Source organism: Palaemon carinicauda, chromosome 44 (assembly GCF_036898095.1).
Source record: "Palaemon carinicauda isolate YSFRI2023 chromosome 44, ASM3689809v2, whole genome shotgun sequence".
In the NCBI taxonomy this organism is placed as follows: domain Eukaryota; kingdom Metazoa; phylum Arthropoda; class Malacostraca; order Decapoda; family Palaemonidae; genus Palaemon; species Palaemon carinicauda.
The window spans coordinates 36,563,983-36,579,530 of record NC_090768.1 but is presented as its reverse complement, the minus strand read 5'-3'; the positions used below and the strand labels follow the sequence as shown (position 1 = coordinate 36,579,530).

At 46.5% G+C, this 15,548-nt stretch overlaps 1 long non-coding RNA gene across 2 annotated transcripts in view; it reads right to left on the bottom strand.

Moving 5' to 3' along the window:
* Positions 1 to 15,548, bottom strand: part of LOC137634235 (uncharacterized) — a 63,572-nt gene that overhangs the window by 26,579 nt on the left and 21,445 nt on the right. For both annotated transcript variants that reach the window (XR_011042487.1, XR_011042488.1), the window contains 2 exons: positions 12,790 to 12,945; positions 3,727 to 3,882 (listed from right to left, as the gene is read on the bottom strand). This is a non-coding gene — a long non-coding RNA (uncharacterized lncRNA). The remainder of the gene's footprint in view (positions 1 to 3,726; positions 3,883 to 12,789; positions 12,946 to 15,548) is intronic.

Below are 15,548 nucleotides of genomic sequence, written 5' to 3'. Positions count from 1 at the left end.
AAAGCTCGACTCTGAATCTCCATACCCAGGTAAACAATGGTCTGGGATGGGACGAGCTGGGACTTCTCTAAATTGACCAGGAGGCCCAGTTCCTTGGTCAGATCCATAGTCCATCTGAGATTCTCCAGACAACGACGACTTGTGGGAGCTCTTAAAAGCCAGTCGTCTAAATAGAGGGAGGCTCTGATGTCTGCCAAGTGAAGGAATTTCGCAATAATCCTCATCAGTCTCGTAAACACAAGAGGTGCCGTGCTTAGGCCAAAGCACAGGGCTTGGAACTGGTACACAACCTTTCCAAAGACGAATCTTAGGAAAGGTTGGGAGTCTGGATGGATGGGGATGTGAAAGTATGCGTCTTTCAGGTCTAACGAGACCATCCAGTCCTCCTGCCTGACCGCTGCTAGGACCGACTTCGTCGTCTCCATCGTGAACGTCTGCTTGGTGACATAAGCATTGAGAGCACTGACGTCCAGCACCGGTCTCCAACCTCCTGTCTTCTTGGCTACAAGGAAGAGACGGTTGTAAAAGCCCGGGGATTGATGATCCCGGACTATGACCACTGCTTCCTTTTGTAGCAAGAGCGACACCTCTTGTTGCAACGCTAGCCTCTTGTCCTTCTCCTTGTAGTTGGGAGAGAGGTTGATGGGAGATGTAGTTAGAGGGGGATTGAGGCAGAACGGAATTCTGTATCCCTCCCTTAGCCACTTCACAGACTGAGCGTCTGCACCTCTGCTCTCCCAAGCTTGCCAGAAGGTCTTGAGTCTGGCTCCTACTGTTGTCTGGAGAGGAAGGCAGTCAAAACTTGCCTTTTGCGGACTTGGAACCCTTCTTGGACTTGCCTCTGTGACTGTCTGCACGGGTACCTCCTCTGCTGGAGGCTCTGCCACGAAAGGGCGGGATGAACCTAGAAGCAGGTGTATCAGCTGCTAAAGGGCGGAAGGGTCTAGGCACGGAAGGTAAGGGTTTAGCCTTACGTGCAGAAAAAGAGGTCATGCGTATCCTTCTGGATAAGAGAGGCAGCCATCCCCTTAATCAACTCCTCCGGAAACAGACACTTGGAGAGAGGAGCAAACAGCAACTCTGACTTCTGGCAAGGAGTGATACCAGCAGATAAGAAGGAGCACAGATGTTCTCTCTTCTTGAGGACCCCTGATACATATGAAGCCACAAGCTCACCAGACCCATCCCGTATTGCCTTGTCCATGCTGGACATGATCAGCATGGCCGAGTCCTTGTCAGAAGGGGAAGTCTTCCTGCTTAAGGCTCCCAAACACCAATCGAGGAAGTTGAAAATCTCGAAGGCACGGAAGACTCCCTTCAACAAATGATCAAGATCGGAAAGTGACCAGCAGATCTTCGAACGTCTCATAGCCAACCTGCGGGGAGAGTCAACCAGACTTGAGAAGTCGGCCTGGGCAGAGGCAGGAACCCCCAAGCCAGGTTCCTCTCCCGTGGCATACCAGACGCTCGACTTAGAAGCCAGCTTGGGAGGAGGAAACACAAAAGAGGTCCTTCCCAGTTGCCTCTTGGAATGCAACCAGTCCCCCATAACCCTCAAAGCTCTCCTTGATGATCTGGCGAGAACAAGCTTGGTAAAGGCAGGCGCAGCAGACTGCATGCCCATAGCAAACTCGGAGGGCGGAGAACGAGGGGTTGCAGACACAAAGTGTTCAGGATACAGTTCTCTGAACAAAGCAAGGACCTTGCGAAAGTCTAAGGAGGGTGGCGAAGACTTGGGTCCTTCAACATCAGAGTGAGGATCATCCAGATGAGCAGCTTCATCCTCCGATACATCCTCATCCGAAAGGTGAGTTGTGAGTGGCAAAGGCAGAGTAGCAAGCTGAGCGGTTGAATCCTGCAGAACGGGTGCACGCGTACCTGCGGATCCATCATCATGCCTCTGCTGGACAGACTGTGAGCTGGCAACAACAAAAGCAGAGGGCTGGTGTGTGGGAGGGTCTGCGGTGGGCTGAGGAGCATGCGGTGTGGTATGCAGAGCATGCTGTAAGGCATGCGGCTCATGCTGCATGGGATGCGGCTCATGCTGCATGGGATGCGGCTCATGCTGCATGGTATGAGGCTCATGCTGCATGGTATGCGGAGCATGCTGTAAGGTCTGCAGAGCATGCTGCATGGGCTGAGGAGAATGCCGCATAGTGCTGGAACCCGGCAACTCCTGATGCGGCAGCTCACGCATGTTAGCAGATGGTGCAGCAAGAACATGCGTCTGGCAGTGAGGACTGCGCATCGGTGGAGGAGCTCTCACAGGTAGTGTGTGGGAGCAGGCAGCCGCAGTATCTGCAGAGCGCACAACCTCTGCGGGTTGTAGAATAACAGGAGGTGTGTTAACCTTCTCTGCATGATACTCCTGCATAAAAGCCGCAAGCTGAGACTGCATAGTCTGCAGCATGGACCACTTAGGGTCTACCTCCCACTCTACCTCTCTTGGGAGGTGTGCAGTCATCAGAGGACTGCGGCGAGTCCGAACTGACCCAGTGGCTACACCTGGGCCGTTGGACTAGCTCGGAAGGGACCTTACGTTTGAGCGGTCGTGAGACCTTAGTCCACCGTTTCCTCCTGGAAACCTCTTCCACAGACGAGGAATGTAAGGGCTCATTCGTCTGGGAGTGGAAGGGACGATCCTTAGCAGATGCGTCCGCAACCACTGAGGATACATCCGTGCGCCGATCAAGGCCTGCCGAACCCTTTGGTCCTTCGACATTGCTTCTCCCCTGGGCTTGGGAGCTTGCAAGAGGTCCCGGACTGGGAGGACGACTGGCACGCACAGATGTATCCTCATGCGCAACACTGACACTGACACTATGCACAGCACTAGCACTAACACTTCCCACTGCACTCTTCGCTTTCAGCTCTCTGACATCTGCCAAGAGCTGATTGCGGTCACTAACCAACGACTCCACCTTATCACCGAGAGCCTGAATGGCACGCAACATATCAGCCATTGCAGGCTGAGCACTCTTAGCAGGTTCGGGAGTCACCACCACAGGAGAAGGAAAAGGTTGAGGGGCATGGGGAGAGGAAAAATCCACAGAGCGAGAAGAACTCCTCCTATCTCTCTCCTTCTCTAACCTACGTGTATATCTGAGGAATTCATTAAAATCGAATTCCGAAAGCCCAGCACATTCCCCACATCGATCTTCCAATTGACAGGATTTTCCCCTACAATTGGAACATACGGTGTGAGGATCAACAGAGGCCTTCGGAAGACGCCTATTACAAGTCCTAACACTACATTGCCTGTATTTAGGAACTTGGGAATGGTCAGACATCTTGAATTTTAGAAGTAGTCAAGGGGGAATTCCAAAGTAAAGCAAAGATCGTTAACCAATGAATCAAATTAATTCCAAAAGCTTGCTAAGCTAAGGATAAAGCTTCCTGTACAGCGAAGGCTAAATTTCAGAGCAAATACTTCACCAATTCGTGAACAAAAGACTCCAAAATCAACAGCGTATCGATGTAGGTCTTGCCGGCGGCACGACAGAGGAAAAATTGAGGTCTTGTTGACAAGAAGTACTTGAGTACCTGACCACAGATGGCGCTGTTGTGTACACCCCCACCTGTATAGCGATCGCTGGCGTATCCCGACCGTAGATTTCTGTCGGGCAACGGAGTTGACAGCTACATGATCATCGGGTAAGATTAATATTGAAAAATATAATTTATGCAGCATTAGTAAAAAAAAAAAAAATATAGCCCTCCACATACCTTCATTACCAATATTTCTCGTGAATGAATAAATCAATTGCAACAAGGGGGGAATTTGCTGAGGTAGTTTAAACGTACTTGGAGAAATTATTACCTTGTCTCCCTCTTTTCTTCACAGATGTACAAACCAGTTTCCCAAGAGTCTCTTTGCAGAACCTGGACGAGAGAAAGACCAGATATAACTAATATTTGGTGGGATAATATTATATTCTCAGAAATGAAAGGTCACCACCAACCATAGTACAGACTAAAATATAATGCAGGTATATAACCTAGCATATTGAAATATAAAACAGAAATAGCTTATGCTGTGCAATATTAGATGGCTTAACAAATAAACAATTCCAGTTCCATTTATCATCATCATCATCATTATTCAAAATAAGTATTCATTCATTCGGGGCCAACACACCATGAAATTGATGTTATGAAAGAAATGAAAACTGAAGATAAAAACATGATTTGAAAGATAACTGCCCCCCCCACCCAAAAAAAAAAGGGGGGATAATAATATATAAAGTGCTGATGATACCCAAGATATGCTAGAAATAGTTACTCTATAATCATACTGTAGTTTTCTATTTGCAGTATGCACTATATTGCAATATACTGGCTACTGTATAATTATATATACAGTAGTATGATCCAGCCAATGTGTTGCCTTTCTGGTAAGCAACTGGCTGTGCGGTCCAGCTGGCATGATGCCAACTGGACTGGGAAAAGGAAAGACATATTGTATATATCCCACCCAACTTATTTGCTGTGACCCCCCTTACAAAATTAAAACATAAGAGTTTCCTAATCATGGAGGCTCGAGGATAAGGGCTCTGCCCATTAAGATGGGGTTAGGAGTGTAACCTCCAGTCCTTAAAATTTTAATATTGCAGGGTAATCTGAAGACTGATTTCTAATCAGAATATTGAAGAATTAAATTCTTTCAATATGAGATTGGGTTCCACAAATATTTGGGTAGGATTTTCAAATATATTGCATCACTGAGCGAAATCGCTACAAAATTAGGAATGTCCGCCATCTTGGGAATGGCGCTGGGGTGGTGGTCAATAGTAGTACGGGAACGGGGGTAACCTTGTTACGGCCCCCCTACTATTCTTTTGCCACGTCCCACTCGAAGCGTAAATGCTATTAGGGGTGCAGATTGCTATGTGGCGTGTCAAGAATGCGTCCACTGATATTATGCGATATCCTTGAGAAAATTTTAAGGATATTTGCTCCAGGAGTTACAATTCTGGAACCTGAAGTTTAATTCTCTGGGAATATCACTGTAGTATAATATATCCCTTAGGAAGCTACCTTAGGAACTTCCATCAGGACGACATGGCTTGAGCCCAAAAATGTGACATATGTAGTATAACAAAGAAAAATGTTGACAGCTTAATCTGCATGGATATTTTGTAACCTGCTTTTTATGATATTGAATATTGAATTGGTTGTCAATGTTATAGAAAGCTACTGGGCATTACAATCTATTTAAATTACCTGAAACTATGCAATAAAAAAACTCTACCATCTACAAATGATAAGATATAATCCAGAAACTCTCCTAGAAGTACCTAATATAGTATAAAAAAGGGATTTTGACGTAGGAAAAATCTATTTCTGGGCGAGGGACCTGTGCCGCCCAGTGAATAAGCTCCATTTAGCACTTATTCTTAGGTAATTTACTGCTAAATATACCAGAGAAAAAATGTAAAGGAGTGCTAGGTTAACTAGCTCGCTCACCTATTGGTGTCGGTATAAAATCGGGCGTATAATCCAGAGGTCCCGCACTATTTAGATTCATCCACGACAGAAACCCCAATAGAGGAGAGCCGTTCAACCTCACTCGGTACTACTAACACTGCATCCGCTCAGAACCCAACTCCTTAGCACCCAAAGTTTGGGGACTCCAAGGGAGAGGAGCTGGGAGGGTTCACTGGGCGGCACAGGTCCCTCGCCCAGAAATAGATTTTTCCTACGTCAAAATCCCTTTTCTGGGCTCGAACCTGTGCCGCCCAGTGAATCTATACAAGAGAAATGTCACCAAACTTGCAAAATAAAGGAAAAAACATAAGCGTAAGGGAAATACAGGATGCTTTAATCAGAGATGAGTACCAAAAAACAATTATAAGGGTATCTTAAATATGAACATAAATCCCATAAGGTAGGTATAATAACGCCGTGAGTGATAATATATACAGATACTCAGGAGTTTAAAAATTTACAAATATAATAACAGTATTCAGGTGCGAGACCAACGAATACAATAGGGTATAAATGAGGCAGGTAAGAGGGAGAGTTAAAGGGACAAGGCATTAACCTGTGAGTTACCTGGGAGTAACTACGCTCCCTGCGGCTACTGTAGAAAATTTTAGGGCTTCCAAATGTTTAAGGTAGTGTTTCTTGAACACTGACGGTGATTTCCACCCTGTATACCTGGAAAGGTCCATAAAATTCATGTGGTGAAAAAAGTTCACCGAAGTAGCAACCGCTCTGATATCATGTGCAAGAGGAAAAGAGTCAGGGTTAGCTTGTTTAATAAAATACAAAATTTGTTGCCTGATCCCTTTAATAGTACCGCCTTGTTCTCTAACGAATAGAGGCCCCGAGGAGTTAGAGGAGGTCCGGGATAAATAAGACCTAAGAGTAGTAACAGGGCACAGAGACGGATCTTGCGTGAGGGGAACAATTTTCCAGGAGGACCATCTGTTCTGAGGGTCTTCGTTCTTAGCCAAAAAGAATTTGTTAGGGGAAAGAAGGACCTCTCCCGAAGGCAGGAACTCAATATGACCCGGGTCTCTCGACAAGGCTGCCAGTTCAGAAATTCTTGCCCCGGAAGCCAAGCTCACCAGGAAAAGTGTTTTCCTGAGAAGGGGAATGTAATCACAAGAACTGTTAATGGTATCAGAAGCCAATTTGAGTACATCATTAAGGAACCAGGTCACCGGGGTAGGACGAGTAACCGGTTTCAGTCTGGCACAAGCTTTCGGAATTGGAGCTAACAAAGAGTCGGTTAAGTCTATGTTAAAACCCACTAGGAAGATCTTTTTCAGAGCAGATTTAATAGTGGTGATAGTATTGGCTGCCAGACCTGATTCTAATAAAGATCTAAAGAAAGTGACTGTAAGGTTCAAGTTCATACAGTTCACGTCTGAGTCTATCAAAAATTTTGCCAACTTTTTAACTGCAGAGTCATACTGGCGGATGGTGGAATCCCGTTTATCCGATTCTAGGAACAAGGTGTTTTGAGGATCAATATTGGCACCATGCATGGCCGCAAACTTCATAAAGTCCATAAAGTTAGGGCGCTCTGAATGTTTGAGAAAGCGTACACAACGCGTGTTTGTACTATCTGAGACAGAACCGGATTGGGTATCGGGTGAGGGTATAGTCTCAACTCTCGCAGGAGAGGATACCAGTTGCTCTTGGGCCAGTTGGGTGTGACCAAGGCTACTTGTCCCTTGAAGGATCTCAGCTTGTCTAGAACTTTCAGCAAAAGATTCACCGGGGGAAAGAGATAAATCTTTTCCCAGGTGTCCCAATTCTGTGACATGGCGTCTGTGGCGTAAGCCTGAGGGTCTAGATTGGGAGCCACATATACTCTCAATTTGTGGTTGGACTCCGTGGCGAAGAGGTCCACTTGGAGACCGGGAACCTGAGAGAGAATCCACCGAAATGACTTTAGATCGAGTGACCATTCCGACTCTAGAGGGGAGGTCCGGGACAGGGCGTCTGCCACTACATTCCGGACTCCCGCCAGGTGGACAGCTGAAAGATGCCAACGGTTCAAGGCTGCTAGGGAGAATATGGCTACTAGAACATGGTTCAGAGGCCCTGACTTTGACCCGCCTCTGTTGAGGCAGCGGACCACCACTTCGCTGTCGAGGACCAGACGAAGGTGTTGTTTCTTGGGAAGAGCGAGACGTTTCAGGGTTAGAAGAACTGCCATGGCCTCCAGCACATTGATGTGAAATTGGCGGAACAAGGGAGACCAAAAACCTTGAACTTTCTTGAGCTGAGAATAGCCGCCCCAACCTGATAAGGATGCGTCCGTGTGAATGATTAATTTCGGAGGCGGAAATCGAAGGGGAACTGACTTTGACAGACTGTTTGCTCTTGTCCAAGGAAGAAGTCTTTCCCGTAGAATGGGAGGAAGGCGGACTTTCCTGTCCCGGAGCTTCCGGTTCGCCCTCGAACGCCAGACACGATTGATATCTTTCAATTTTGCCTTCAGAAGAAGATCCGTCACTGAGGCAAACTGAAGGGACCCCAGAATCCTCTCTTGGAGTCGTCTGGAACTTACTTTGTCTTTGAGAAAGCGTTTGGTGTTCCTTGCAATCTCTAACCTCTTGGGTTTGGGAAGACACAGAGTATGAGATATAAGATCCCATTGCAGGCCGAGCCATTGGAACTTCGATTTTGGAAGAAGACGGGACTTCTTGAAGTTGATCTGGAAGCCTGGAGATTGAAGATAATGGATGACTTTGTGAGTGGCTTTTAGGCAATTTTGGGAGGTGTCTGACCAAATGAGCCAGTCGTCCAGATAGGCTACTACTTGAATCCCTTGATTTCTGAGTTCCTGAACAGCGACTTCTGCTAACTTTGTGAAGATCCTTGGGGCGATGTTGAGCCCGAAAGGCATCACCTTGAAGGAGTAACTTTTGTCCCCTAAGCGAAAGCCTAGGTACGGACGGAAGTGTCTCGCTATCGGGACGTGATAATAGGCGTCTGTAAGATCGATAGAGGTGGTGACGGCCCCACGGGGAAGTAAGGTCCGCACCTGAGAGACGGTAAGCATTCGAAACTTGTCGCATTGAATGGACAAGTTGAGAAGGGATAGGTCTAGAATCACTCTTCTCTTGTCTGAATCCTTCTTCGGGACACTGAACAGCCGACCTTGAAACTTCAGGTGTTTCGTTTCTTGTATGGCGTTCTTTTGTAAAAGATCCTGGACAAATTCGACCAGGTCCGGAGTGGAATGTTGACGAAATTTGTTCGGAGGAGGAGGTCCTTGAATCCAACTCCACCCCAGTCCCTTGGAGATGATACTGAAAGCCCAGGGACTGAACCTCCATTTGTTGCGGAAGGCATAGAGCCTCCCCCCTACCTGCTGCACCTCAGAATTGGTTTGAGGAGTTGCCTCTACGTCCGCCTCGGAAGTTCTTTCCTCTGCGAAAGGCTCTTCCCCTGCCTTTGTTCTGGTTAGAACCACGGTGGTAGCCTCTACCTCTACCATAACTCTGGGAAGAGCTATGAGCCTCATACGACTGGTTAAAGGCAGGAGAAGTGGCGGAGGCACCGGAAAGCTGGCTCTTAGGGAGCAGAACGGTGACATAGTCGTCCGAAGGAGCCTGAGAGGTGGAAGGCTGTGCAGGGGCAACAGGAGATGGGGGAAGAGGCATCCGGAAAATGGACGAACCACTCTGCTGTTGCCTGAACTGGGTGGAGGTGTATGGACGGAGCTTCTTCCTACCCCGGGCTTGGTAATTTGCAGGGTCATATTTACGTTTAGGAGTCAAACCCCAACGGGCTTTAAGGCTCTGGTTGACTCTAGTGGCCTCCGCCAAGACTTCCTCTACAAGATCCTCAGGGAAGAGGTTTGAACCCCAACAGGAGGACCGGATAAGCTTATTAGGTTCATGCCTAATAGTCGCCTCTGCCAGGACATGTTTGCGACACCTGCGTTTAGCAGTAGCGAAGTCATACAGGTCATAGTATAATGACTGCAACGTAGCCTTGTTGAGAGACTTAAAAATACTCTCAGTATCGTAAGTCAAGGCTATCGACTCCGTGGAAGTGGCCAAGTTCAGAGTACGGCCAACGCGTAGGCGGGAATCATACTCCTGTTTAATGAGGGATTCCGGGAGACGGGGAAGCCGCTCACTAAACATTACTGAAGCACAGTCTGCTGCTAGCTTGCCAGAGGTAAAAGTGGTATGGACGTTGTCCCAACACTCAATGCCTGAAGGAAGAAGGAGGGAGATTGGATCCACCTCTCGGATGGGAGGCAAGGGCTTCTCCTCCAGAGCATATTGGAAGGCAAGCTCTGCTACCTTATTGACACATGGAGTCACGGTGTTTTTGTCCATTAAGAACATTGTGAAGGAGCTCTTATAAGGCGTCAACATGGTGTTGGTGCAGCCGATGTCATTCAGGAATCTGGCCCACACAGATTGGGCTTGCTCTTTTGGGAAGATGACTGTCTCCTTGGGGACCTTGTCTAACCGAACCAAAGCTTCCTCGGTAAGCCTGGCATAACCATGAAATGGAAATGCCAGACCAGGAGGAAAGAATTCAAAGTCCTCTAGGGGACGAGTGCCAAGACCCTCCAAAGTTAACATTCCGTCTGAGAACGGGGAATGAAGAGCCATACGCCAAGGGTTATTCTTGGCAAACGGCGGGAGCTTAGAGGCATCCGGGATGAGAGAGCTTTGGACTCGCTCCGGAGCACCTTGCTCTAATGCCCCAAGTCTCTGACCGATGTTAGAAAACATCGTGTCCATCTTAGACTGCATCTCTGATACCAACTTAGCCTGCATCTCCGACACGATGCGAAGCATGGCTGATTCGGAAAGGCCCGGGCTAGCAGCAGGTGTGGCGGAATGAACTCCCGGGTCGCGAGACTTAGAGGAGGAGCCAGAAGCCTTAGATGACAGGTTTGTATTCTGTTTAGAACCATGAGAAGCCTTATGAGGCTTACGAGCTTTAGGTAAGGTTCTAGACTTATTCTTGGGGGGAACCGAGTGTGATCGTTGGGACGAATCACGGTCCCCAGATAAACCATGAAAGGAAGAGCGATCAGATGAAGAAGAAAGAGAGGGGCTGAGGATAGGAATCTCAGCGTCGGAAACACCTGCCTCACTTACCACCCTACCTGTATCTGGATCATCCAATAACATGGGTTCCACGTCAAGGTTCATGGAGGCAACATTGTCTTCTAGATCTCCGGGGGCGTCCGACGGATCCTGCTCTGGATCAATGAACCCCGCTATGGTGGCATCAATGTGGGCAATGATGGGAGCTGCAACATGCCTAGCCACAGCGGCTGAAGACTTGGCGTTGGGGTAAATCAAGGAACAGTAGTCCTCGGAGAGGACGTACGGCCGCTTGGACTTCACGTTCCGGGCAAAACCACCAACCCACACTTTCAGTGTGGCCCGAGCCGCAGACTTTTGCTCCGGGGATGCCTGAAATAATAGTGGGAATTAAAAAGGGAAAGCTCCCAGTGGTCCTTCAAGACCATAGATATCTTACTAAATAGTGTATGTATGCCAAAAAAGGTAAGATAAATAAGAAGGCAACATAGCCAACGGGACTCACCGAGTCAGATCCAAGGGTGGTAACGAGGTCAAAACAGACCACACAGTTATCCGGGTGCCATACCACGACATCCTCCAGCTGCACTCCGCAGAGGGCGTGAGACCGACAGACGGTATGGCCGCAGGGCTGATGTAGAACAGCTGCACAGGCCGTCGTCTGACAATGCACCATCTATAAAAAGAATAGTATATGAGAAACTGTAATTCTCTTAAGTAGGGGCGGGTCCGGAGGACCCGGGCCTAACATAAGCCTAACACAAGATTAGAGCTTAATTGTAATATTCTTAAGTAGGGGCGGGTCCGGAGGACCCGGGCCTAAACATAAGTCTAGCTTAAGACTAAAGTATAGCCATCCATTCCGGTCGAGCCGGGAGCATAAAAAAGGATGCAACAACAAGAAATTAAGACACATGGTGTCTGATTTCCCGGGGCGAGGCTAAGCCCCGGGCCGGGAAATAAAAGTATCCAAAACCAATTCGTATAGGAACTCCGGGATAGTGATCTGTCATATAATCATCATAGGAACTGTTATAAATTAATAGGGGGGGCGGAACTGTAGATAAGAACCGCCAACCGAACCCAGAGGGTTTCATATAACATAAACCAGTGTGATAAGTGAATATAAAATAGGGTGCACCGGGATCCAACTCTGTTGACCGGTGGCCAACCAGACTAGACAGAGACGAACCCGCCGGGACACCCGGAGGACAAAGTCCATAAACACTGAACTACCCCCTCTAAAAGGAGGGAAGGCAACGGTCCCCTAGGGGAGGGGGGGAGAGAAGCCTAGCCGCCCACCTAGCGAGAGGGGGAGCATGGGGGAGGATCACGTGATACGGAGCAGCAGGGCTACCAACTGACGATCCCCAACCAGACAGATCAAACTGAGTAATAGCACAATATTCATTATAATAGTAATAGCGTTGATAATATAAAATAAACACATAAAAATTTTTGGGCAAGGCATGCAACATAATAATTAAATCACAAAAGACACACCTGATGGCTTAAAAAATAACATTGCCGCCTAGCAACGAAGGTCGGCAGCCATAACGATACGTAAATGATATCGGCCCAAAAAGTGAACCACGAGGGTTCTAAACGCTAAATAATGAATATCCACAATAACAAATAAAATTTAATAATAAAAATAAAACATATAGTAACACCGCGAGTGAAACTAAAAGCTCTCAAAACAGGAGTACCAACTGTAAGTGGAATCAAGCAAGATCGTTATGAACGAAGAGAATAAACTCCTATAATTCAAATATTAAACGATCTAGGTTGCTCAAAACACAGCAAAACCAAGCTTGGTACTTAACTTAGACGGTGTCTCCTGGGAAACCGACGAAGAATCCATAATCCAATAAAAATAAGTGGAAAAACGAGAGCACAACAAAAAAGCGGGTTACAACACAAGACGTGCTAAAAGGAGTTGGGTTCTGAGCGGATGCAGTGTTAGTAGTACCGAGTGAGGTTGAACGGCTCTCCTCTATTGGGGTTTCTGTCGTGGATGAATCTAAATAGAGCGGGACCTCTGGATTATACGCCCAATTTTATACCGACACCAATAGGTGAGCGAGCTAGTTAACCTAGCACTCCTTTACATTTTTTCTCTGGTATATTTAGCAGTAAATTACCTAAGAATAAGTGCTAAATGGAGCTTATTCACTGGGCGGCACAGGTTCGAGCCCAGAAATATATTATTTATGTAGCATTAGTAAAAAAAATATAGCCCTCCACATACCTTTATTACCAATATTTCTTGTGAATGAATAAATCAATTGCAACGAGGGGGGAATTTGCCGAAGTAGTTTAAACATACTTGGAGAAATTATTACCTCGTCTCCCTCTTTTCTTCACAGATGTACAAACCAGTTTCCCAAGAGTCTCTTTGCAGAACCTGGACGAGAGAAAGAGCAGATATAACTAATATTTGGTGGGATAATATTATATTCTCAGAAATGAAAGGTCACCACCAACCATAGTACAGACTAAAATGTTATTTTCATTAGTAAAATAAATTTTTGAATATACTTACCCGATGATCATGTAGCTGTCAACTCTGTTGCCCGACAGAAATCTACGGTCGGGATACGCCAGCGATCGCTATACAGGTGGGGGTGTACACAACAGCGCCATCTGTGAGTAGGTACTCAAGTACTTCTTGTCAACAAGAACTCAATTTTCTCCTCGGTCCACTGGTTCTCTATGGGGAGGAAGGGCGGGTCCTTAAATTCATGATCATCGGGTAAGTATATTCAAAAATTTATTTTACTAATGAAAATAACATTTTTCAATATTAATCTTACCCGATGATCATGTAGCTGATTCACACCCAGGGTGGTGGGTGGAGACCAGCATACATGTTAACAAAGAAGCTAAGTATCCCGTATCTTATTTTAGCCGTTATTCAAAATAAACATAAAATAAATAAGTACCTGGTAAGGAAGTCGACTTGAACCATTACTCTGCCTTTTTAAGTACGTCTTCCTTACTGAGCCTAGCGATCCTCTTAGGATGCTGAGTGACTCCTAGGTGCTGAAGTATGAAGGGCTGCAACCCATACTAAAGGACCTCATCACAACCTCTAATCTAGGCGCTTCTCAAGAAAGAATTTGACCACCCGCCAAATCAACCAGGATGCGGAAGGCTTCTTAGCCTTCCGGACAACCCAGAAATGTTTCAAGAGAAAGATTAAAAAGGTTCTGGAATTAGGGAAATGTAGTGGTGGAGCCCCCACCACTACTGCACTCGTTGCTACGAATGGTCCCAGAGTGTAGCAGTTCTCGTAAAGAGACTGGACATTCTTAAGATAAAAGACGCGAACACTGATTAGCTTTTCCAAAAGGTTGCGTCGAAAATATTTTGCAGAGATCTATTTTATTTAAAGGTCACGGAAGTTGTGACAGCTCTAACTTCGTGTGTCCTTACCTTCAGCCAAGCTTGGTCTTCCTCATTCAGAAGGGAATGAGCTTCTCGTATTAACAGTCTGAAAATAATAGGATAAAGAATTCTCTGACATAGGCAAAGATGAATTCTTAACTGAACACCATAAAGCTTCAGACGGGCCTCGTAAAGGTTTTTAAAATAGAACTTAAGAGCTCTTACAGGACATAATACTCTTTTTAGTTCATTTCCAACCATACGCTAAGTTTGGAATAACGAACGATATTGGTCAAGGCCGAGAAGGCAGCTCGTGTTTGGCTAGAAAACCAAGATGTAGAACATGTAGCCGTTTCGGATGAAAATCCGATGTTCTTGCTGAAGGCATGAATCTCACTGACTCTTTTAGCTGTGGTTAAGCATATCAGGAAAAGAGTCTTAAAGGTGAGATCTTACAGGGAGGCTGATTAAAGTGGTTCGAACCTGTCTAACATAAGGAATCTTAGAACCACGTCTAAATTCCAACCAGGTGTAACCAAACGACGCTCCTTCGTGGTCTCAAAAGACTTAAGGAGGTCCTGTAGATCTTTATTGTTGGAAAGATCTAAGCCTCTGTGACGGAAGACTGATGCCAACATGCTTCTGTAACCCTTGAAAGTGGGAGCTGAAAGAGATCGCTCTTTCCTCAGATATAAGAGGAAGTCAGCTATTTGAGTTACAGAGGTACTGGTCGAGGATACGGATACTGACTTGCACCAGTTTAGGAAGATTTCCCACTTCGATTGGTAGACTCTAAGGGTGGATGTTCTCCTTGCTCTAACAATCGCTCTGGTTGCCTCCTTCGAAAAAATCTCTAGTTCTCGAGAGTCTTTCGATACTCTGAAGGCAGTGAGACGAAGAGCGTGGAGGCCTTGGAGTACCTTCTTACGCGTGGCAGACGTAGCAAGTCCACCCTTAGGGGAAGAGTTCTGGGAACGTCTACTAGCCATCGAAGTACCTCGGTAAGTTATTCTCTCGCGGGCCAGAGGGAAGCAACTAGTGTCAACTTTGTCCCATCGTGAGAGGCGAACTTCTGCAGTACCTTGTTGACAATCTAGAACGGAGGGAATGCATATAGATCTAGATGAGACTAATCTAGTAGAAAGGCATCTAAAAGAACCACTGCTGGATCCGGGATAGGTGAGCAAAGTATTGAGAGCCTCTTGGACATCGAGGTTGCGAAGAGAACTATGGTTGGCTGGCCCCAGGTGACCCAAAGTCTCTTGCATACATCTCTGTGGAGGGTCCAATATGTTGGAATTATTGTCCCTTCCTACTGAGACAAACTGCTAAGACATTCAAGTTGCCTTGGAAGAAACTTATTACTAGTGAAAAGTCTAGACCTGTTGAACAGGAGAGGAGGTCACTAGCGAACTCGCACCATGTCAGAGAGTAGGTCCCTCCTTGCTAGGAGATGAACATCAAAGCAGGGAGTTGTCCGTGTTGACCTCCATTACTTGTCTTGAAGGAGAGACCTGAAGCTTTTCCAGGTCAGACGTACTGCCAGAAGCTTCTAGCTGTTAAAATGCATTGTCCTTTGACTCGAGAGCATAATCCCGAGCATTCCCTACCGCCTAAGGT